This window comes from Camelus dromedarius, chromosome 32 (genome assembly GCF_036321535.1).
Source record: "Camelus dromedarius isolate mCamDro1 chromosome 32, mCamDro1.pat, whole genome shotgun sequence".
In the NCBI taxonomy this organism is placed as follows: Eukaryota; Metazoa; Chordata; class Mammalia; order Artiodactyla; family Camelidae; genus Camelus; species Camelus dromedarius.
Window position 1 is genome coordinate 5,855,299 of NC_087467.1, and position 25,572 is coordinate 5,880,870.

At 37.5% G+C, this 25,572-nt stretch overlaps 1 protein-coding gene across 4 annotated transcripts in view; it reads right to left on the reverse strand.

Annotated features, from left to right (window-relative positions):
• Nucleotides 1–25,572, reverse strand: part of KIAA1328 (KIAA1328 ortholog) — a 171,373-nt gene that overhangs the window by 10,406 nt on the left and 135,395 nt on the right. The window lies entirely within an intron of this gene.

The window sequence follows — 25,572 nt, forward strand, 5'->3', positions numbered from 1 at the left end:
GAACCCAGGCCGTTTGCTTCCAGGGCTCCTACACAGGGCACTAAAACTACCTCTCAAGTCTTCGCAGTGAGACAGACTTGATTTAAATCTCTCATCGTTTGCAAGCTGTGTGATCTTGGGAAAGTTACTCAGTCTCTCAGTTCAGTTTGTCATGTGTAAGGGACCAACAGAACTCCTGTCAGGATTAAAGCAATGGTTTGGTATAAATTAACATGTGATAAGTACTCAAAAACTCCTACTTTCTCTAGAATCTTGGGAAAAAGAACCCTCATCTGAATGTGATGAGTTCCCTCTAAAGAAGGACTGCCTCAATGTCCAGTATTTTTATCAAAGTGTAAGCTTGGAGTAGTTTAGAGGCCGAGAAACTAACTATGGTCAATGACACCCTCATCCAGGCCCCACTGTTCATATTTCCAGGGCGAAAGCCAAAGACATAAATACGTCTGCCTCCACATTCATTCATCCAGGGGGTCAAGTAACTTCTACTGACATGACGTGAAGCCTCAAGCAGGGCACGCGTGGGCTGCGTAGTTGCACGGGGTCCTGCGTTTGGTTTGATGCTCTATTGTTGCTGTCTTGAAATTCCTAGTGATCGTACCCTTGACCTTGCGCGTTAGAAATCAAGTCTGGGACAAAGGCGCAGGAGGAGATAACGCTGGTCATGGATGTGTGGGCTCAGGCCCTCAGGCACGGTGGGCAATGGGCAGTGTGGATGCCAAACAGCTGGCTGGCCTGCCTAGTGTGTACACACACGCCACAAGCAGTCTGGGGTGGTGCAGGGCCCCACATTCGTGATGGTGATGGTGGCAGAAGCAGCAGTGGTGGTGGCGGCAGTTGTGGGAGGCTGGCTTACTTATCTTCCCAGAGCTCAGCCCCAATGCAAAAATATTAGCTCTCTGGCCTGAGCACTGGGATAAGAACGCTAGTGTTTAGGCAATAAACATCAGTACATTATTCCAAAAGAAAAGCATACACATGGACATTGCAATAAAGCTATCAAAGAGATGCTAGAATTCTTCAAAGAGTTTAAATCTCTGCTTTTAAAAACTGCAGCATTGCAAAGCAAATATGCACAGGCTGAGAAGTAGAAATTAAATAAAAAGATTGTTAGCACAGGGAAATATATTCAGTATCTTGTAGTAGCTCACGGTGAAAAAGAACATGAAAATGAGTATATGTATGTTCATGTATGTATGTACGACTGAAGAATTGGACACAACACCAGAAATGGACACAACATTGTAAACTGACTATACCTCAATTAAAAAAAATAAAAATAAGAGAATAAATAAAAAGACTGTTGCATTTGATGGAAAAGAACACTGTTTTCATATGCAACTTCAAATGAATCAATGAGGAATACAATTTTAAAGTTAATTTTTCTTTGTAATTGAAGATATAGTAATAGAAAGCATAACAGGCATTTTGAAATATCTGCAAATCATTAAGTGACTTTTGGTTTCCTGCATGACCTCTACAAGTTACAGGACACGCCAGAGAAAGCACTGAAATGGCTTTGTACAAATTTAAGTTTATATACATACATAAGACTAATGTGTATGAAGAGTTAAATCATTTTAGTAAAGTTGTTCCATAAGAATCATCGCTCTAGATATACTAAAATTTATATTTTGAAATAATTTATCAGAAATCTATCCAAATGTTTCACAGCCTGTAAAATATTCTTAACAGTTCCAGTGTCAGTTGCAACAGCAGAAAGTTCTTTCTCAAAATTAAAAATTACCAAAATTTATGTGTGATCTTTCGTTTGCCAAGAGCAACTAATCTTTTAATTATATCACTTAAAATAAAGTTGCTAAAAGAATAAACTTTGATGATATAATAAATGAATTTGAAGAAACGTGAACCAGAAAAATCTTACGATCAACCAAGTTACCACATTAATAAAGCATTATTATTTATTGTATTATATAAAATTATGACATAAAATATATTTTTGCTATCTATAGGGTTATGATATTATTCATGTATCACCCATTGTCTTATAAATTTCTTCTTCTTAAAGGAAAGTGTTTTGTAATTTTAGTACCTTGAACTGCATTTATTTCATCCTATCTTTTGAATAACGGATTTTCATGTTGCACTGGTCTTGTAAGTTGTGTAGCTGACCTGGCCCTTACGTCCCAGGTAAGACCAGATTACCATCTCAGGCATGGAAATGTCATGTTTTTAGTATGGCATAAAAACTTGTAAATTGAAATCCTTTTTAGCAGAAAATTATTTACAGTTTTTACTCTCATAGCACCAAGCCAATATTCCAATACAGTTGTCTCTGTCATTCAAAACAATGGTTTCTGTGTTCAACCGAAACATCTTTGTTTAAGGGGTAAGCCAGCGCACCAGGTAACTGCTTTCCGAGAAAGTTCGTTTATAAGTAAGACAGAAGGAATAGGCTTTGTTTGAACTTTTCTGGGAGCACGTGGCAAACCTTGCAGTAATGCTCATCTCTCCATGTAGACCATTAAATTAAAAAAAAATCAGAAACAATGGAAAGCCTATATTTTTCTATACAATTTCAAAATTTTGCTCTATACAACATGGGGAGAGGTATTGTAAATGAAGACATTAAACCAGCCTTCCTCTCTACTAAAAAGCAGAACCAGAATAACTGGGGGTCAGGCAGTGTATCAGAAATCAGTCTTTCAGTGATGCAAGTTGAAATCCAGAGTAACAATAAGACTTTGTGCTTAAAGACTGATTTGATAATTATTAGATAATTTGAAATAATGTTGTGGGCTTCAGACTTCTTTATAGTACTTTTATTCACGTACAGTATAGTAAAAATATCTTTATAATACGGGAAGAGTGACTCACAGCACCACAGAAAGTTAGATGTACTATATTAGTCAGGATAAGTTAGGCTATGCAGCAGTAACAAATTCACCTCCAAATTCCAATGGCTTACTCTAATGAACTTATCTACAAAACAGAAATAGACTCACAGACATAGTAAACAATCTTATGGTTACTGGGGGCGGGGGAAGGAGGTGGGAAGGGATAGACTGCAAGTTTGAAGTTTGCAATATTAACTAGTATATACAAAATAGATAAACAACAAGTTTCTTCTGTATAGCACAGGGAACTATAGTCAATGTCTTGTAGTAACCTATAAAGAAAAAGAATATGAAAACAAATTTATGTATATACATGAATGACTGAAACATTATGCTGTACACCAGAAATTGACACATTGTAAATTGACTATACTTCAATTAAAAAATTTTTCCAATGGCTTAACACAACTCAAAGATATCTTGTGCTTATGCCATGTGCTCAAAGTAGGTCTTGGCAGATTGCAGCGCTACTGTCTTATGACAGCATCTCCCAGAGCCTGTGAGCTTCTCTGTTGTCTTGGCAGGGAAGACAGACTGAAGAACTGTACAAAGGTTTTCCACAGCATGGATGCAACATAACACTTCTCCTTACATCTGACTGGCCAGAACCAGTCATGCTCCAGAAGGGAGGAGAACTGGATCCTGGCGAACACCAGTAATGGCCACACCCACTGAGGAATGGGTCTTAGACAGAATTTTGGATAATTCTCTTATTTTACCAATGAAGAAGCTGAGGCCCAGAGAGCTAGAAGTGAACTGCTGGGAGTCACACAACAACTGAGTGGCAGAGCAAAGTGGTTTTTAGCCCAGGCCCCTTGACTTCCTAGACTAGTATATCTTTGATCTTTCCATCAAGATAAATAAGATGTGTAACTAGCATAAAAGTAAAAGAAGAAAATGGTTGCTGTTTCCAACTAGATTTTATTTTAAAAATATAGTATGATTAGTTGTAACTCAGTGTGAACACATCCATACTCCTATTCAACTGGTCTAACTTTTCACCAACAATTTAATCTACCCTAAAGTACAAATGCTTATCTCCATGGTTCTCCTGTTACCATAAAAAACTCCACTTCTCTTGAAGTCACCTTCAATCATGGATTACACTGTGGCAGAAGAATCAGAAAGTGTGTGGTAGCCAGGGACTCAGATATCAGTGGTACCTCATAGCTAATTTTGTTCAGTAAATGTTTTAACAGTTCTTTTGCTATAAGGAAAGATCAAATAATTTGGCAGATGAAAAGCAACAAAATAGCAAAGATTATTTTAAAAACCAAAGCTTGAGAAATCACCCAATTTTACAGAAGAATTATATATGCAATCAAGCAAAATAAAAAATGAATTCCCATGGCATTTTGTACTAAATACCAGCAAAGAGCAGTGTGTTTATCAAATTGTGCTCTGTGAGCAGTGGGCCTTAGTCAGCTGGGGTGACATGTGACAGAAGGCTATAAAAGTTGATTAACTTGGCCTGACCCTGATGGGGATATTTGGTATTCAAATAATTTAAAGGACTATACAACTTATTTAAATTCATAAAATACCATCCCTTGAAAAACTAAGACTATATTTTAGCTAGAGGCATAAACTATGTTGGCCTTTCTTGTCTCTGCACTGCACAGAGCCAGTACTCCTGAGTTACCTAAGCACACAGGTTGACTTTAACAGCTTCATTATGGAGCAGTGATAAGCAGAAGGCTTATTTGGTCTCTTCTGCCAGTCCCATCCAGGACTCAATTTGAACTTGGCTGTACTAGCATTAATTCTGTCCTCCCAGAGCTCTCTTCCCAGTTTTGTCTGCCTCTGAGCTAGTAAGAAACTTAAGACATCCATGGGGAGGATGTAGCCTCTGAAGACTTGACTTGGCTCAATGCCATCAACTCAAGAAAGGGACAGTCTGACACGCTGTCTGAGAATATTGGCACAAGGCTGGGAAATGAATCGATTTCATGGTCCATTCCATCAGCTGCACTGGATGAAGACCTAAACATGATGCAGGAGCTTTCCCCTCCCACTCTTGTTTCCATCCTTGGTGATTTCAGTAGACCTCTTCTGATTAACTTCATCTTCTCTTACCTTTCAAATGATGGAATGACCCAGGGCTTAATTCTTGACCCTGAAGTCTTAGATGATTCCATTCATTCTCACAACTTTTAATAACATCATTTATCAATGACTCCTAAATGTATAGCTCCAATGTCAACCTTGCTGTAGAGTTCCAGACTCTTACACCCAACTGTTGTCTGATATGTCCACTGGATGTGTGATAGACACTTCAAACTACCCAAAACAGAACTCTTACTTATTTTTTTCCCCCCAAATTCCACTCCTCTCCATCAACCCAACTGCTCAGACCTAACCCCTGCTGTTACGCTCGATTCCTACCTCTGGGACAGTGCATGGGTTGAATCCCTTGCTATTCTCTCAGGTCTTATTTTTTTGGTTTTGTCTTTCAATAGTTATGAGAGTAGGGTCATTACTTTGTTTACGCTAATATCTCCAGTGCCAAGAATGGTATCTGACGCAAGGTAGGTGCTAAATATTTGTTGAAGAAAATGACTGGTCCCATGGCTTAAGTTTTAGCTCCTTCCTCCACAGGCGGCTTTTTTGATCTTTGGATCTTTTAAAAAAATTACAATATATTTCAAACATTATGAAAGCATTACTCATCCATACTTCTTGTTCTCCGCTTATGAAAAAGGACAGTATACACATGGACTATGCAAATTAATTTTTCAATTAATATATTGGGAATACTTTCCTCAATTTTTTATAACATTATTTTTAATGATTTATAACATTGATTAATGATTTATAACATTATTTTTTAATGATTTCAGATTACTTTGTCTCCTGGATGCACTCTAATTTATTTAACCAATCCCCTATTGAAGAGCACTTAGGTTAGGTCCAAGGTCTTCTGAGACTAAATCAGCTATGTCTCTCATTACATTTTTTTCAATCAGTCAATGCGCAAAGGGTATTCTCTACTCCAATCCGTCATAAATTAGCAAAGTATTACTATCCCTATTATGTTATATAGTATTACTTTCTTTTCCCCCCGACTCTTTCCATGTCCCCATTGCTTCTGGAGCTTTTGCTTTATGATATATTCAGCTGTATTTTTTGTACTCTTCTTAGAGTACTTCTTACATCTCCTGTTTTAACCTGGCTCTTTCTTGAGGTCAGTGCTTCCCCTACATCCTTCTCAGGGAGAACTGTTTATACTCAACATACCTTTCGCATGTCAGGGTCAAGGTGTAGTAACTGGGATCATCATTGCTTCCACTTTTTGCTTTTTATTATTATTCTCCCAGTCTCTCATTAAACTCTTATTGCTCTGAAGATCTTGTCATCTGCTCTACCATCCTCAACCTCTCTTATCTAAATCATCTATTTACCCATTCACTCTGAATCACTGATGATGTTAACCCTTGATTCAGTCTTCTCCTTCAATTCAGCTGTTACCATCATCCCTGCTCATGTCAACATTACAGGAGTGAACGCCAGCCAACACTCTGACTTAGTTCTTTGATCTCTCAGGTTAAGACTTTCTCAGCAAGCCTTTCTCTTTATATCCTGGAACTTGTGACCAATTAAAATAATATCTCTTCTGAATTCAGTAATTCAAATATCCCACTACTTCCTCATGCCCACATCTTACCCTAAGGCTTGTTTTTTCAACTATTCCCACTATCTCTGCCTATTGGTCTCAACAGATCATTAATTCAAACAATCATTGTTCTAAGAACTGGGAATAACGTGGTGAGCAAGACAGCTAAAATCTCTGTCCAGGTGGGTCCATTAATGGCATACTTTCTTCCTAACCCTTTTATCTCTTATTAAATTTAAATTTCATGGTCCAGCATTCCAAACACTCTTTTAACAATACTCTTAAAAACACATCCTCTGTCTTTTTGTCCCCTCCTCTAAATCTGGCAAAATCACAATACTGCAGAAATCCAAATGTCTGCCTTTTCTGTGAATTACAGTTGGGACACTTACTGTAAATAGGACAAAATCAAAGAAACAAGCAAACAAACAAAGAGGAGGTCTAATATAGATTCCTAGTCACTAAACTTAAGTGGGAGCTAAACATCTTCCGACAGAGCTACTGGATTTCTCTAATCAGCTCTCCTGTTGTCCTCATTTTCCTTTCTCACAAATTATCCTAAACAGATAGCCTTGCTTCCCACTTCAGAGAAAGGAGGTCATTAAAGAGAAATTGTCTTCACTTTGTCAAGTCTACAAGTCTTTCAGCACCCATCATTTCCTCCTTTCATGTTGAAGGAAGTGGTCCTTCTCTTAGACTAGGGTGATCACTCCATTTGTGCTTCGTAGGAACCTTTCAGTATTGACTGTCCACTCTAGAACTTTCAATCTTTTCCTGTTTGCTAGATAACTAAGAGCCCTTAAGAAGTTCTTTCCTTTCCTTAATCAAACCATTTCTCTCTCTCTTTTTTTTTTTTTTTTCCAATCTGGCTTTCATCTCCTACCACTTGACTAAAATTGAAATCACCACATTCACTAATGCCCCTCATGATGCTAAATCCAATGGACATTTTGTAGTCCCTGTTTTACGTAACGGCTCTGCAGCATTCAATGTAGCAGACTACTTCTTCATAAACTCTAAACTATTTTATTGAAGTAAAACATACATACAGAAAGGTACACCTATTTAAAGCATTTTATTTATCAATTCATCACATGATAGACATGGGGTTGTTTCTATCTTTTGGCTACTGTGAACAGTGCTGCTGTGAACACTCATGTACACGTTTTTAGCAGAGACATATGTTTTCATTTTCTTCGGGTAGATACCTAGGGGTGGGATTATAAACTCAATGTCTAACCTTTCAAGGAACTGCCAGACTGTTTTCCAAAGTGGGTGTACCACTTCATGTCAGTATTTGGAGACTATTAAGCTTCTTCAGAGAAGACTCTTCCAGTATTCTGTTTGGGAGGGAGACGTGGTCTACTTCTAGGACAGGGAAGGAGGCTGACCTTTCCATTTGTAGATTTGACTTCATCCCATTTTCAGTGCTACTCAACTCATCTCATCTTCCAAAGTATCTGATATTCCTGAGTCTTCTCTTCTCTACTGAATCTCTCCAGAGACTTCAATACCCGTCTTTTGCCAGGGACTAATATTCTACATATGGTACTGTGGCAGCAGAACTGGGTTTTTTGATTCTTGCTTCAAATGTCCCTCTCATACTATTTTCAGTTCTACCCCATATCACCACTCTTCATGGTTCACATTGCGTCTAATTCCCAAACCTTTACAAAGTTCTGTGGTATCAATCTCTTTTCGTTTGAATACCTTTCTCAGTGCTTCCTATGTGGTAGCTTTCTCTATCTTGTTTAATATTACTAATCCTCCATTCATTTTCCATTTTCCAAAAATGTATATAAATCTCTGGTATATTGATGAATCTTCTCCCATTTATTTTCATGGATTTATACCTTTAAAAACATTCATTTACTCTCATTTTACTGGTGTCTCAGGAAATAGAAGAGATAAATGTAAGTGCTCAATTAATCATCCTAGCTAGGAAATATATTTGCAGAAAGGTTCTATAAATTTCTAAGTTTATTATTAGGAATTTCTGAATTTTTTCACTGCTATTATAAATGCATCACCACCCCCTGCTATATCTTTTAAATAGCTAATGCTGGTGTCAAGATTTACAGTAATTGAGTTTTTTACATTATCAAACTCTCTTAATTCCTTAAATTATTTTTTCAATTGATTTTTATCGGGTTTTATGGGTGGACAGTTACATTGAATACAGATAATGATAAAGTTTATGTGTTTTCCCATATTTGCATTATTTTTTCTTATATTATTGTACTGGCTAGAACTTCAAGGGCAATGCTAAAACTACAAGTTTTATAGGTACCTTTGTATAATTCTGATCTAATAGGAATTATTCTACCTTTTTTTTTTTTTTTACTATTTAGCATTTTTCATCTAGATATTCTTTATTATGATAAGAAGTATTTTCTCTTTTGGCTTACTAAAGTCAGGAATGAAAAATTAATTTTATCAAGTAACTTTTCAATATATACTAAGATGATAATATACTGTTTCTTTTTTGATATATTGTTAAGAAATATTCTATTTTTGACTTTCAAAATAGTAACCGCATTTAAATTCCTGGAATATATTCTACTTGGTTATATAGTATTATTCTTTACATTTATTCTTGAATTAGATTTTTATGATTATTTTAGGGTTTAAAAATCTGTATTTATAGGGGGAACATAATCTATATTTATTTAAATTTGCTTATAGTCCTTCTTATGGTTCTTTACATCCCTATATATGATTCTTACTGCAGTGGCGGAAAAGAAATGGTACCAATTCAAGAAAGAATGAATTTATAAAGGGGGCAGAAGGATAACCAATTACCACACTGGGCTAGGAGTCCTAAAACAGGTCTTCTCAAGAATCCTAGAATAGTTCCTCTCAAAAGTTCTCTACTTTTTAATTGCTAAAGCAAACTTAGGCTGGCATTTAGGTTTCTGAAAAATAGAAGATACAGCATATTTTATAAGTGCTTCACAATCATTTGTCAAACATCAGCAAAAAGGTTAGTAAGAAAAAGGAGTGGTCTCAAACCTGCGTATGAGACTGTCGACTTCACAGGAGAACTATTCACAGAGATGCAGAGAAAGTCAGATATACGAAGGCACAGGATGACCTTTCTAACTCTTGTTCTCCATTCAACAGAGGTGTTGTCACAAAAAGAGTCTGCAACTCTAACTTAACATATTTCTTCCTGAAGTGCTTATAAGCCAAAGAGTGAATACTATGCAAAGTCAGTTGCACCTTGGAGGGAGGCTAAAGAATTTACCAGAAAGATAATGGGCATATGGGAGATCCTTCAATCAAAAATAATTTTAATATAACATATTACAAGGCACAAATAACAATAAAATCTCCTGGTCATGTTATTTTATTTATATTTTCCTATAATAATGAAAGCTATGGTTATTCATCATTTTATTCATCAGCAGCTACTTTGAGGAAGATATTTTAGTTTATTATGTGTTATTGAATCATTAGTGTCAATGGCAAAGTTTATTTGTCCTCGTGATCTTAACCATCATCAGTTCCATGAACTTTTGATACAAGGGGTGAATATCCTGACCTGCCACACAACAGCTCAGTAGCTCCTCTCTTTTCAGTGCTGAATGATATTCCATCGTCTGCATGTATTATTCACATCATTATTTACCCATCCACATTCTGAAGGGCATCTCGGTTGCTTCTAAGTTTTCGCTATTATGAATAAAGCTGCTATAAACATCTATGTACAGGTTTTTGTGTGGATATCAGTTTTCAGCCTTTTTGGGTAAATGTCAAGGAGCATGATTACTGGATCATAGGGCAAGAATATATCTAGTCTTGTAAGAAACTGCCAAATTGTGTTCCAAATTGTGGCTGTGCTATTTTGCATTTCCACCAGCAATGAATGAGAGTTCCTGCTGCTCCACATCCGCACCAGCATTTACTGTTGTCACTGTTTCAGACTTAGGCCATTTCAGTGGTATCTCATGGTCGTTTTAATCTGCATTTCCCTGATAACTAAACATGTGGGCATCTTTTCATATGCTTATTTTCCATCGGCATATCTTCTTCACAAAGTTATCTGTTAAGATCTTTGGTCCATTTTATGATCTGATCATTAGCTTTCTTACTGTTGTGCTGTAAAGATTCTTTGTATATTTTGGACAATAGTTCTTGATCAGATGTGCGTTTTGCAAATATTTTCTCCCGGTCTGTGGCTTGCCTTCTCATTCTCTTGACATTGTCTTTTGCAGAGCAGAAGTTTTTAATTTTAGTGAAGTCCATCTTATCAATTCTCTCTTTCATGGATGGTACCTTTGGTGTGGTATTTAAGGAGAAATCATTATACCCAAGGCCATCTAGGTTTTCTCCTGTTATCTTCTAGGAGTTTTATAGTTTTGCATTTTACATTTGGAGTTCATTTATGTGGAAGGTGGAAGGTCTGTGTTCAGACCCATCTTTTTGCACATGGATGTCTAGTTGTTTCAGGCTATCTTTGAGCATTTGTTGAAAGGTTATCTTTGCTCCACTGTATCGCCTTTGCTCCTTTATCAAGACTGGTTCATTATACTTATGTGGGCTCTCTATTCTGTCTATTCTTTCGGTAAAAGACTGTCCCTATGCAAGCAATGTACTTGATCTCAGAGATTTTGATACGGAAAGAAAATTTGGGCAAATCTGATAATTTATGCAACTATAAAAATGAAATTATTTAAGGAGAATTTCTTTTCTGTCACTGTAGTAAGAGCTACACACAGGTTAAAAAAATTTACCACCCCTGCTCCCCTGTCTGTACTTTTAAGTATTGGGGAACTTGACATCTTAATTATTTTCTGGCATCTTAATCATTTTGTGAAATCATGAGGTTAGATAATGGCCATTTAATATAAAATATTCTTTTTTCCTATGGAATTATAGCTTCCTAGTAATTATGAATTAAAGCCTAGTTTAATATGGCTGGAAGCCAGAATGACAAGTGAAATTTATGGACCCCAACCTTGGTTATCTCGAGAGAAAAGCACTGTTAGCTTGGAGTCAAAGAATGTTACCTGCGAGGCTCCAGTAGGAAAAGCAGTAAATTGACTTCTGGGGAACATAACACAGAAACCAAAACAGAGGGGAAAGGCTTGCTTGTAAAGTCTGCTAGGCCAAAGAGATGCCAGGTACCCTGTTTATTAGCGTACACTTAAGTTCAAGGCACATATGGACATGTATCCATTCCGTTTTATGCTACACATTATTGAAAACATTCTATGACATTAATAATTCATCAGTGCATTGTTTGAAATTTAAGATTACAAAATTAAATGGTAGTGTTTTGTTTTATGACTGTTTGTACTTTCAAAAAGAAAGACAATATGGTAGATGGACTTTATATGAACCTATTAGTGAGAACAGCCCAACAGAAAGGAAACACCCCCGCCCCTACACATACAGTTTCTCTGTGTGTGCCGCAGGCTGTTGCCTTTAGTTTAAGTAAAACCAGGCGCTCAGGGCTGCATTAGTGGGGACAGCATGAGCCAGACAGGAAGGTGTTCTGCTTGCTCTCAGTGTCAGAGCTGAAGCCGGGAGACCTGAACTGACTGTACGCAAGCTGAAACAGAAATTCTTTGGAAGAGACCTCAGATACTTGCAATTTAACATAGTAGATTATACCCTTCTATCCTGTGGTCACAGAGAAGGTGATACAGGTTGGCAGAGGGCAAAATCATGAAACAACAGAAACTGGGGATATACAGTTAAAGAGCTCACCCACTTTGCTGATGAATCCAGCAACCCCCTATGGGTTTTTCAGGATTATGGATTCACTGTTTCCCTAATTCTGGATTCAGCTGCATAAAGAGGCATGTGTTGGTTAATATATGACCCCCCAACTGGTTATAGTCTGTGACATCTTGGATGAAAATTAGAGATGGGGGAACATCCAGTCTTTTGGGGTCAAAAAGAGCAACAATACACAATGCCTGTCCTGAAAGAGGCAATTGCCCAACTCCCCTGTTAAATGCAAAATGGAAAGCTGCTGGGGAAGCAGCTGATATGCTGTGAACGCAAGTCATGGTGGACTGGCATTACGGTTACCAGGATGTCCTCCTAATGAACATGCTTGACCAGGCCATGGGGAGAGATGTGACTTCAGTGCACCTAACGTTCCTCCCATGTTGCTTGGTGATGAGGAGGGGGTAGGGGGTGGGTGTGGATAAGAAATAGCGCAAGAAACCATATGTGATTTACTGTCCCAGCTTCTTTCACTGGGCTTTACTGATGCCAGGAAAATTAGAAGGGTTCAGTAGAAAGCGAGGAAAGGAAGAGGAGTCAACAGGGGAAAAAACGAGAGTAGCCAAACAGGGTGAAAATATTTCCACTGTTGTAAACACATGGAATGGAAAAAGCAGAAATTGATGGGGAAGAAACCAGAGTTTTGACAGAACATTACCAACACTGGGGAACCCACGGCTCTGGCAGTAACAAGACCCAGACAGATCAACTACCTACCCCAGTTTGGAAAAATTTAGAAAATTGGATGACAAGGAAAAGCACAAGAAATTTGATATTAAAGTAACAAGAGGTGTCAGTAAGAAAGACCGAAACTGATGAAGACTGATGGGACGGCCAGGATCTCCTGGCTCACGCCAGCTGGCACTGGGCCAGCATGGAAACTGAACCTGACATCCCTTGTTTGGGTCAAAGTTAATGATAAATGGAAGGAAGGAGGTAAAGAATAAATAAACGGAGTATGCTAAGGTGAAGGTCCAATATTATTTTGATGTCTTAAGAGAGGCTCAGAGCAAGACAATAATATTCTTTCTTAGCTCAAACTCCAGGTGCCCAGAAGATAAAGCAATATGGCTTGCCAAAGCTGCCCCTGCCCCTGAAAACTGACAAAGCAGAATGGCAAGTGGCAAATAGGACTGGGATCCTCCAGTAAGCTCCTTGGTCTTGCGCTACTCCCGACCAGGAAGATTACATTTAATTGTTTTTTTTTTTCTCCTCGACAAAGAAATTCATTCTAATTGTGTGATTTAACTTTAATACATATTTTCCTCATCTGAAAGATAGATGAAGGGGTCGTGTTTAGAATATGCCATATGCTTTATAGCAGCGATTTATACTTCTGATTAAATTTGTGTGTGGATCCAACAAAGAATAAAAAGGAGAAAAGTTTTATGGGAAACACAATCACACTGCAGCACTCCTAACATAACTTAGGAGAGAAACACAGACATTCTCATTCCAACCATCAGCCTTGCTAAGAGGTCTATCTCGGCGATTTTATTACTGCTAAATCCCATGCACCTCTTTCTTATTTATTCATGGGATAGTTAACACCAAGAAGAGTTTTTAAACTCCCAGGTATTTCACAATTTAGAAAAACGTAGCCTAAAAAAAGAGAAACATATAAGAAGTGAAGGAAAAAAAGGATAGGAAGGAAATATACTAAACACTAAAATATTACCAATGGTGTATAAAGTGGGTGGAAGGATTGTAAGTAGTTTTAAATGTCACTTTAAAAAATATAAATTACCATCACAATTGTCCCAAGTAAGCGTGAGTGCTTACTTAAGTGATTGCTGCCACATCGCTGGTGTCAGTGCCTTTAAAAACTCATTAGCAAACAGATTCTTGAATGGATCTTCCCTCGCCCCTGTGGAACAGCTCTCTAAAAAGGGCTGCAGTAGGCATTATTGGGGAGTGAATGCCAGGTGCCCATGCTGTAGCAGACCGACCTCATTCAGCAGTTAAACCTGGCTGGGACCACAGGCTGAAGGTGGTGGCAAGAAAGTAAATTTGAAATAGCTCATTATAGCCTATGCACTATCTCATAATTTTTGTAAAGGCTAAATGATCCCTTAGAAGTTAATGTTAAATAATTTATGATAATTAGCTATAATTCTAATTCTGTGATATCTTTGAGCTTAAACCTCTGGTATGGAAAACTTCCATATGTGAGCTTTTAACTTCATTTTAAAAAAAAATTCACTTAAATCAAATATCCAATTTAAATGATAAGTTCCGATTTGTTTCCACCTTGTTTGCTATTACCTTTTTTCAGACTCTTCCTTACACTGACAGCTTTCTCTACTACAATGTTTCCTTTTCTTTTGCAAATAAACAGTTGTGTAAAGGAGAAATTTTAATTTCTTTGCCAGCAATGACTGGTTAAAAAAAGATCTTGGCCCCAGTCTGATTATTTTTGATACCCAAACACTTGGAGATACCTTGTGTTTCAATCAGTAAATTCATGATAATTTGCACTAATGAAAAAGTACCAGTAACCAATGTTAACAGAGGGTTTTTTTTTCTCTCTTTTATGCCTTGAGGCCACATTCAACCATATGGAAAGCCATATTAGCTGAAAAATAATTATTTTTTTCCCCTTGATAAAAGCTTCTTGCTAACAGATTTTTATCTGTCTCTGTTTGGAGATCTCAAATGGATCAGCTTTACTTTTTTTCAATCTAAAATGAATGTGACACACGGATTTGCCCTTTATGCAACAACAGGAGCAGAGAGGGCACAAAAGACTGTGAAGTCTGCAGGGCGTGAAATTAAAATGTTCACACTGATACAAAAGGCTCCTCTGAAGTAACGGTACCATGCTACAGTCCTAGCGTGAACCCTTCCGGCTTGAATAAGTCAGTGCCACGCGACCTACAGTCGTACCTCAGTAGAAACATTCTGCTGTTCACAAAAATATTTATATTCAAAGGGAGAAGATAAAAGAACTGGGGCAAGCTGTGGTGAAGCAAAAACTTACTGAAGGGGACAGATCTGGAAAAGCTACCGAGCTCCAGCAGCACCTGGACGAGGAGCAAAGGGAGACTGCAGTCCTGGCAGAGGGTGGCTCCCCTACGAACCTCACAGCAGTACCGCCGACTCCTCACTCTCCTACTGTCCTGGGCGTCCTGGTTCCCAGTGGTTCCCGAGCCAGCTCCAGTCTTGGTTCAGCCACTAATTAGCCTCGGACCAAGGAAGAAACGGCTTCTCATGTGTAACAGTGATCACTCTCCCCTTGCCGGCCAAAGGCTTACATTCCAACCAAGCTTTTATTATATATTATATATAATAAATTATGTATTATAATTATAATATTTTATAATTATACATTATATATTGTTTGTGCGTATATATTATACACACAAATACATATGTAATATATATTATATAATTAGTATATTATGTATAATATAATATAATTATATATTATATTATTATATATTATGTTATATATTATATAATAATAATAAATTATATATTATAAACAATAAATTATATATAATAATATTATATATATTGTATATTTATTATATATATATACAACCAAGCTTATATTATTATAAGCAGTTAGGGACGAGTACCAAGCAACAAGATGATGAACTTCCAATCTCAGTAATCGTCTTACTTCAGTATGCCCTCATATCAGAAAGAAAATCAATGAAAGATTTGGCAAGTAAACAGGTAACGCACTGGCCAATTACTCTTGAGTTTCAAGACCAACTTGGAATCTTTCTTTCATGGGTAATGTTAGGATTTGTACAGCAAGTGGCTCATTCATATTCTCTAAAAAGGTATAGAAGACATCTTCCAGAAGTCTTAAGGGAAATGAAAATAACAATATTCATGTATTTCCCCTTTACTATTTATAAAGAACTTTTATATGTACCTGTCTCTTAATTTTTGTGGTTAAACTCACAAAAATTTCCAGATGATACAAAATGTTGAAATGAATTTCTCTGTAAGAAATAAAGAAAAGCTAGGCTGAAAGAAAAAAATAAAAAAGGACTGTCATATCTCTTTTGGTGGGGAGCTTATCTCATTAATATCAAAAGCAAATCATTTATGGGGGGAAATACGTAAAGTGTTAAATATATTCAAAGTGGTGTGTGTATATATATATATATTTGAATATATAAACAGTGTATAGAAGTGTCCAGCTGAGCTGAAAAACACATTAGTCAATGACCTTTAACTACTACATTATTCTCTATCTTCTTCATTATAAGAATTCTTGTTGATAAAGTCTTTGATTTACTCAGTGGCATTCTTGGCACTCTTCTGCATGATCCTGACCATTCTTTTCCTAAGGCAAAGCATGCCGCCTATACTAATATACAGTCACCTTTTTCAATATGACTAATGACCTCAATTTGGACTTCAAGGATACTAATTTTTTTCTCTTTTTCTCCTGGTGTCCTTCCTAAAGTAAGACACAATTTCGTTTAAGCACCAAAAATGAAAAAAGCCTTCAGTAAACACATGTTCACAGAGCATAATCTCAGGGAATGTGAAGTGTACCTGGCCCTGTCGACAGGGAAGGCCAGAGACACCCACGGAACTTCTCTTCGCTGTGCTGTGAATGACGTGGTGCCAAGTCTGCTTATCTACTTAGCATTTCTAAGCTACTGGATGGAACAAAAACCAAAGATTTTAAAAAGAAGTTTGAACCATGTTACTGTGAAATCAATTATTTAATTACTTTTGAAAATATTCATCTATTAATTATTTTATCTTCAAAATGTGTAAAGTACTCTGAAATCAAGAAATAGGCACCAATGTTTTCATTTTGATTTTCTCTCTAAACAAAGGGTAAGATTCAGACATAGGATGGACGGCTGGAAAACTTGGGTCCCATGTGGTCAGGGACTCTGGTAGGGTTTTGCCCTGCTAAGCTGTAAAGGCAGGATGAATCCAAGTCTTTGCACTTTAATTCTAAAGCCCTTTCCTATAAGCCCTGCTGCCTGTCTGCATTCAAGGGTTTTAACTTGAGAAAATCCAAACAAAAAACTAGCCACAGGCCAAAGCAGAGCTTTAGAAGAAGCTCTGTGAATGGCTGAGCACAAGAAAACAGAATGGGGTATATTCTATACGCACTAAGTGAACACAATCATGAGACATTACCTAAGCAATCAAATTCCAATGCAAAGAACATGCTGACACTGGTCACCATTGAGAATCTGCTGTCCTCCAGCCTGGAAACCTCCTGAAAACCTAGACATTTCCAATTCTTATAAAATGGGAAAATCTTCCAGTAGATGAAAATGCAAAAAGTTTTAGGAAGTAAATGAAGCACAACAAACGTATAAGCTGGTACAAACCATGATTCTTTTGCAGACGTGGAGAAGAACTGAAGTAAAATAGTTGTCTCCATGAATGTATGAACTGGTCAACTTAAAAGAAAACATTTGGGGGGGAGGGTATAGCTCAAGTGGTAGAGCCCACGCTTAGCATGCATGAGGTCCCGGGTTCAATCCCCAGTATCTCCTCCAAAAATAAATAAATAAATAAACAAACCTAATTACCTGCCCTGCCCCCAACAAAAAACATTTAAAAAGAAATAAGGAAACATTTGTTTTGTGATCATGCATTCATTTTCATTCATCCAACAAATATTTATTAAATGTCTATTATGAGCCAGGCTCTGCTCTAGCACAGGGAAATAGCAATAAATAGAAATCTTTGTCCTCATGAATTTACATTCTACGTGGCATAGGACAGGGAGATGACAAATAAAACACATCAATAAACTGTATAGTACATTGGAAGGTGATAAGTACTATGAGAAAGGATAAATCAGAGAAGGAGGAAAGAGGTAGAAAACATTAGGAGTGATTTCCTTAGGAGCCTTTCTCCTGTTTGCTGAGGGTTCCCTCATAGATAGAATGATGTGTCCATAAGCATTTTATGGAAAAGGATGCCGTCAATAATATGTCTTAGGGATCGGTTTCCAATTTAAACAGTTGAGATTGATAAGTGGAATTCTTCAAGGTCTTCTTAATCATTTCTTTTTTCACTGCAGGGTTATTATTGTATTCTGATAGTCCCTTGGGGAGAGGATGACAATGGCTAAAGAAAATTGCTAATGGAAAGAAAAGGCCCTGGGGCAGGTTGAGGGCAGAAAGGAGGAAGGGAGAATGCTGGTGTGCAGGAGTTAGGTAGTGAAAAGACAGGCAGCTCCAGAGCAGGGGCTTCCAAATGTGTGTCTTTAGACCAAGTACACCAGAGCCATCGGGGAAAAAGAAATACACATTGCTGGTGCCCATTCCTGGCAATTCTGATTCAATGAATCTGGGCGAGGCCTAGAGATAGGTACTTTGACAAAGATTCCTAAGTGATTCCAGTGTGCAGACAGATTTCAGAACTCTGCTCGGAAGGGAACTAAGCCCTTTCAGAATTTTTATAAAGGGCTAATTATGGGAAGAAATCCACTATCAGTAACTTTGAAAGCAGGGTCATTCAGTTCACTTCTAGGCTACACTTCAGAGCACTGCCCCTCAGCACATTTGGTAGATGCCCCCCAAAAGTCTTGTTGCCCAGACCACAGAGAAAGAAGCTAACACTGAGTGCACGCTGCGGCCAGCACCAAGTTAAGGCTTTGCACACCTAGTTACATTTAATCCTCTGAGCAAATCTGCAAGGTAGTTAGTGATATTCTTATTTTCACACGAGGAATCAGGCTCAGGGAGATAAAGGAACAGGCGTGTTCGCAAGCACGTCTGCGTGGTGAATATTAAAAAATACAGCCCTATTGCCTTTGATATGAACTGCACCCTATTCCTAATCTTTTGTCAGGGAACTCACATAGAGCTTGGGATCACGCCGGCAAGGTTCAAACGTGAGCTTTGTTCTCATTGCCTGTCTGGCCTTGGGAAGTTCCACAGCGATAGCTATGACTTAGCCATATGCCAGGACTGTGCTTAGTGCTTTATGTAAACTGTCTTGCTTAATCATCATAAGACTGCAAGGGAGATGTTATTATCCCCATTTAATAGATTAAATTAAGTGATTAGTTCAAAACCACAGAGGCTAGCATTCAAACCTAGGCCTATAAACCTCGGTGTTACAGTGATTACCCCTGGGCTCTTCGCTGTTCTCTAATTGCCTCTCTGAGCTTTCCTTTCTCATGACTGTTTTAAGGATTACATTAGGTAACATACATTAACGAATTTTTATACAAGTGTCTAGGACGGCGAGGGACACTCAACAAATGTTTCTTAACATTGAGGTTTAGGGAATTTGATGACCTTGGACCAAGTGAACAACTCTAAAACAGCAGTTCATGAGGGGAGAAACTGTGAAATGATCGCAGGAACTGGCAATGCTGCACAGATGTCACCAATCGCAGCGTTTTTCAGAGTTCAGGGTCTCCTGGAGGAGACCCACCAAGGAAGCATAATCCTCACCTATTGCTGGCTCAACAAAGAGATAACATAATTATGTCATATGTTCCAAGGGTAACCTTCGTTTTTTTGCGACTACCTGGAACTGCAGAGTGCAAACTTTTGAAATGGGTTTACTTCCAATAAATGTGTGCCCTTTGTTTTCCTTTTAAATATTGTTTTTAAAATTCTGTAATACATTATTGTTGTAGAACATCTGGAAAATGTAGGAAAGTGCGAAAAACAGCTCTTATAATCCCTTCACCTAGAATTTAGAGAGATTCCCTGACGCCAAGGACTAGAAAGTGACCAGTAAAGCTGCTGTAATGTACACCTTTCCTGTGCGGTATGTTCCTCCTGTGTCAAGGATGTCTTGACAAGTTTCTCGAGCTGAATTCACTTCTTGGAATTATACTGTGTCTTCATCATTTCTACCTGTCCTATTTATTTCAGTTTTCTTAATTTGCACACTCTATAAGCAGTGTGCGCAAGATGAATGGATGATTTTATTAATGGCTTTTAACGGTGGGAATCACAGTAACAGCCCAACATCATGGCTTAACTAAAAGCAACATCTTTTCCTCCAACACATAAGAATTGCCATGCATTCAACTGTTCTTGTTAGCAAGGCACCTGCTGGCAGGGAATTTCACTTTATCAACCCAGTTTAAATAAAACCCCTTTTGAATGGCTGGGCTTTTCGTTCTCCTGATATGGAAGACAGTTATATTTGTAACTTCATTTTTTCTTTTACATCAACCCATTGTTTTCTGAAGCTTTCATATTATCCCTTTTTATTGTCGTCATTTTATGTACAATGTTTTATTAAGTTTTGTTTTTATTTTGTTGTTTACAATATACACAAAATGGAAAAGTTATAGTAAATGCTACTTTGATTGTGTGCAGTGCGTGAACTGTTACTTGGAGGGCAGATAAAGCCAAGATGATAGTTCTTGGCCTAGGAGCCCACGTTTTTGGAAGTCATTTTGAAAAATCTAAGAGGAAAACCTATCTAATACTTCGAAACTGAGTTTTAATAGTCATTAAAGGAGCTTTACAGTGATATGTAATGTGTATGAACACACATTATGAATGGATATAGCTGAACAAGCCCAACGAATAGTAGCCAGAATTGACCTGTATGGTCATCACTCATGGGCTCTATTGTACAGTGGCAGTGAGGTCTGCTGCTCAAACCTACCACGTGAAGCCAAGCAGTACCTGTAAGGCTCTAGTTTGAGGTTTGGGATTTTAGTTTAGTACCTTTCTCTCCATCTTGGCAAAATAACACATTATTGTGTGCTAGGCACTTGCGGAAATTTGGTTAAGTACTAAAAATATTTGTGTGAATGTATAGGTGAGAAAAAGTCTGATTTTTTTTGAAGAAAGATTTTGTTACAGTTAGGATTCTGGGCACAAGCGCAAGAAAGCATTGCAATTTGGCTGCTGTGTGTAAGGGACACAGCACTTCCCTTCTCTGTAAGACTGCGTTTCTTCATATCAAGTTATACAAACAAATTCTAACTCTTGAAGTAAGTCTGTCCAATTCCTACTGTAAACCAGAATTTTATCAGCTTAGTGCCTACACCTCAGAACCAAATCCAAGTTCCACACAGTGTGGAAGAATGAAAAAAAAACACTGAAATTTGGGATCAGAAGCACCGCATTCAGGTCTTCTCTGCTTCCTTACTGTGTGACCTTGGACAGTCACTCGGTCTCCTTCAGTTCTCATTTCCTCATTGTAAAATACTCCTACTTACCTCTTGGGGCTTGAGTGTGATTTAAATGAGACAATGCATGTTAAATTGTTCTGACAGCTCTAAGGTGCCATGCCAAGGACTGTGAACAGGTAATTATAATTTTCAGCATTATATTTTTGTTACTAGTATAATAGAAATGTTTTTCTTGTGAAGGTTTTGAATCCCCTGGCAGCTGTCAATCCAGAATTTTGCTGCCAGAGATAAAACAGATCCTTGTTATAATCAGGAACAGCATATTTACACGATTTTCCCTTCTTTGTAATCTGAGTGGTTCCTGGCAATGTACAGTGGGAAACTAAACAATGCTTAAACTGCCCAGGGGCCAAAGCCTTCGTTTATAACCCACAGGGAAAGAAGGGGGACAAATGCAGGAAGAGTTGTCCCCCTCCCTGGCACAGCAGAGGACCAAGCTACCACCAGCTGTCCAAGCACTTTTTAAAGGCTGTACCATCACATCTAGAGCTGGAAGCAACTGGATTTTCATGTCAAGCTACTTAAGGTGAAAATAAAGATTAAAAAAACACTCATTAAAAAAATAAAAACTGTAGATATTATACAACATGATGTTTTGATATATACATATGCATAATGAAATTACTACAGTCAAGCTAATTAACATATCCATCTCCCTGTATAATTATAATTATTTTTCTATGTGTGGTAACAGCACCTGAAATCTACTCTTTTAGCAAATTTCCACTATTTTAATACAGTATTGCTAACTATAGTCACCACGCTGTACATTAGATTTCTGGACTTAATCATCCCGCATAACTGCAACTTTGTGCCCTTTGACCAACATCCCATTTCCTCCACCTTCCCACTCCCAGTAACCACCACTCTACTCTCTGCTTCTATGACTTGGCCATTTTAGATTCCACATCTAAGTGAGATCATGCAGTATTTTTGTGTCTAGCTTATTTCACTTAACAGATCTTTTTTTAAGGCTGAATAATATTCCATAGTCCATTCATATATTGATAGAGACTCAGGTTGTTTCCACACCTTGGCTACTGTGAATAATGCTGGAATGACCATGAGGGTGCAGATATCTCTTTGAGGTACTTATTTTATTTCCTCCATATATATATCCAAAAGTGGAACTGCTGGATCATATGGTAGCTCTATTTTAGTTTTTGAGGAACCTCCATATGTTTTTCATAATAGTCGTACCAATTTACATTCCCACCAACAGTGTATAAGAGTTCCCTTTTCTCCACATCTTTGCCAATATTTGTTATCTTTTTGATAACAGCCATCCCAACAGGTATAAGGTGATATCTCATTGTGGTTTTGATTTGCATTTACCTGATGATTAGTAAGGCTGACCATCTTTTCTTTTCTTTTCTTTTTTTAACTTTTTTTTATTGAGTGATAGTCATTTTACAATGTTGTGTCAAAGAGCATCTTTTCATTAAGCTGTTGGAATCTGTATGTATATCTTCTTTGAAAAAGTTCAGCATCTATTCAGGATTAAAAACTCTCAATAAAATACATATAGAAGGAAATTTCCTCAATATAATAAAGCCCACTTATGAAAAGGCCACAGCTAACATCATACTCAAGGGGGAAACACTGAAATCTTTCCCTCTAGGATTTGGTACAAAGCAAGGATGCTTGTTCTTGCCACTTCCATTCAACAAAGGGAGGGAGGGAGGAAGGAAGGAAGTAAACGGCGTCTAAATAGTTAAGCAGTAAATTTATCTCTTCAAGTGGCATGTAGGAAACCCTAAAGACTCCACACACACATGCACAAAAACCTGTTAGAAGTAAGGAATGAATTCAGTAAAGTTGCAGGATAGAAAATTGAGATACAAAAATCAGCTGTCTCTTTACACCAATAATGATCTATTAGAAGAGGAAATCAAGCAAAAAATATGATAGTGTCAAAAAGAATAAAATACTTAGGAATAAATTTAATCAATGAGGTGAAATATTTGTACATTGAAGACTATACAACATTGATGAAAAGAACTGAAGAGGACACAAGGAGACAGAAAGATACCCTGTGTTTATGGATTGGAATAATTAATATTGTTAAAACGTCTACAGCACCCAAAGTGATATACAGATTCAATATAATCTCTATCAAAATTTCAATAACATTTTTCACAGAAATAGAAAAAGCAATCTTAAAATTTACATGGAACCTAAAAGGCTCTGAATAGCTAAAGCAATCTTGAGAAAGAACAAAGTTGGAGGAATCACTTCTTGATTTCAAATTATATTATAAATCTATAGTAATCAAAACAGTATGGTACTGGCATAAAAAAACACACGGACTCATGGGACAGAACCAAGAACCCCAAAACAAATCCAAGCATAAACAGTCAACTAGTTTTCAACAAGGGCGCCAACAACATGCAACAGGGAAAGGAGAGCCTCTTCAATAAATGATGCTGGGAAAACTGGACCCTCATCTTACACTACATACAAAAATTAACTCAAGATGGATTTCAGACTGAAATGTAAGACCAGAGACTGTAAAACTCCTAGAAGAAAACACAGGAGAAAAGCTCCTGACATCAACCTTTGAAATAAGTTTTTGGCTGTGGCAGCAAAAGCTCAAGCAACAAGAGCAAAAATAAACAGGTGGGACTACATCAAACGACAGAGCTTCTGCACCGCAGAGGAAACAGCTGACAAAGTGAAACAGCAACCTATGGACTGGGATAAAATATCTGCAAACTATACATCTGATAAGTACGCATAAGGAACTCTTACAGCTCATAGCAAAAAGCAAATAGTCTGTTTAAAAGATGGGCAAAGGACCTGGATAGACATTTTCCCAAAGGAAAACAGTATCTTCAAAACAGAGAGAAGTTTAAGCTCTAGATTGCAGGGTACTTGGATCCTTCCTAGCCTGGGCTTGAGAGTGTGGTTGCAAGTCTCCAATATTCTGAGCCTGGGTTCCTTGATCCCAACCTCAGTGGGAAAGGAGTCTCCATGAGCCACGTTCAAGTCAGCTGTGAGCATGACTGTGCCCCGGTAATTGTGCTGTGGGAAGTTCAGCAAGGTGTAAACTTACAGCAAAAATTTCAGAACACATTAAGTATAAGGTTTGATAGCAAAGGACCAAGGTCTTAAAAAAAAAAAAGAAACAAAGCTATTATTTTTTTAAAGTCCCCAAATAACCTATTAAGTCCTTCAAAGTACTTACACAAATTTCCATCCCCCCTCAACAAAACACAAGTTCTACAAAATTATCCCCCATGACATAACTCAAAAAACAAAACAAAGTAAAACAAAAACCTTCAACTTGGTGTTGTGATGAAAACTAATTTTTCTGAAAAAAGCTAGAGAGGTGAACAGTACTTCTTAGAAATAGGCTAACTTCAGTTCACCAAATTCACTAATTAAGCATGATTTGTTGAGATCTGCCTCTCTCTCCTCACATCTCACAGGAGACACAAGAAAGAGGCCAAGAGAACTAGTCTTAACACTTATGAGTCAGGGAAAAACAGAGAAGGGGCCATAGTAACTTTTTACTTCAAGGACTGAGTCTGTTTATCAGTTTGTTATCATGTGATTGAGAGATAGAAACTCCACTAGTATTTAAAAAAGTGACAAGATTTCTGTTTCATTAAATAATCCAGAAGATATTGTCTTCATTTTAATATAAAATGTCTCAGATCTACATACCTGAATAGAAAAAGACAGCAACATATAAAAAATACACAGCATGTAATAGACTTTTTTCCCCAGTCAAATTTGAAATAAAAGATTTGAGGATCCAAAGCTACATTAATGCAAATATCTGCCTGTTGCAAGTATACTTTTTGATTAAATTGGCATACATCAAGTACAATTAGAAAGGTTATTTATAACGAAGAACTACATAATTCTGCATCTTAATGGGGATGACAATTACAGCTGATGGTTGCTAATTAACATCACTTCTTTTGCTTTGGGTCTCAGATATTTCTTGTACGATCTTTATGCTGGCAGTGGACACAACTAATTCTGGAAGGCACAAAAGGGTTAATTTTCAGCAACATTTGTGCTCATAACAGATTCACTGGGAACTTGCCCAGCTCTGGCTTCTCACTGGAGGCCAGAGAATCAAGTAGAATCGGTAAACTCTGACTCAGTGTCACGGCAGGAAAAGTATTCGTTCAACTTTCTTTCTGAGCGAAGGTGCACCTAACCATCAGCTGTTCAGAATGACAGTCCTCTCTCCAGGTGGAATGGTCTGTGGGTGTCACCAGTTCCGGTCAAGCAGAAAT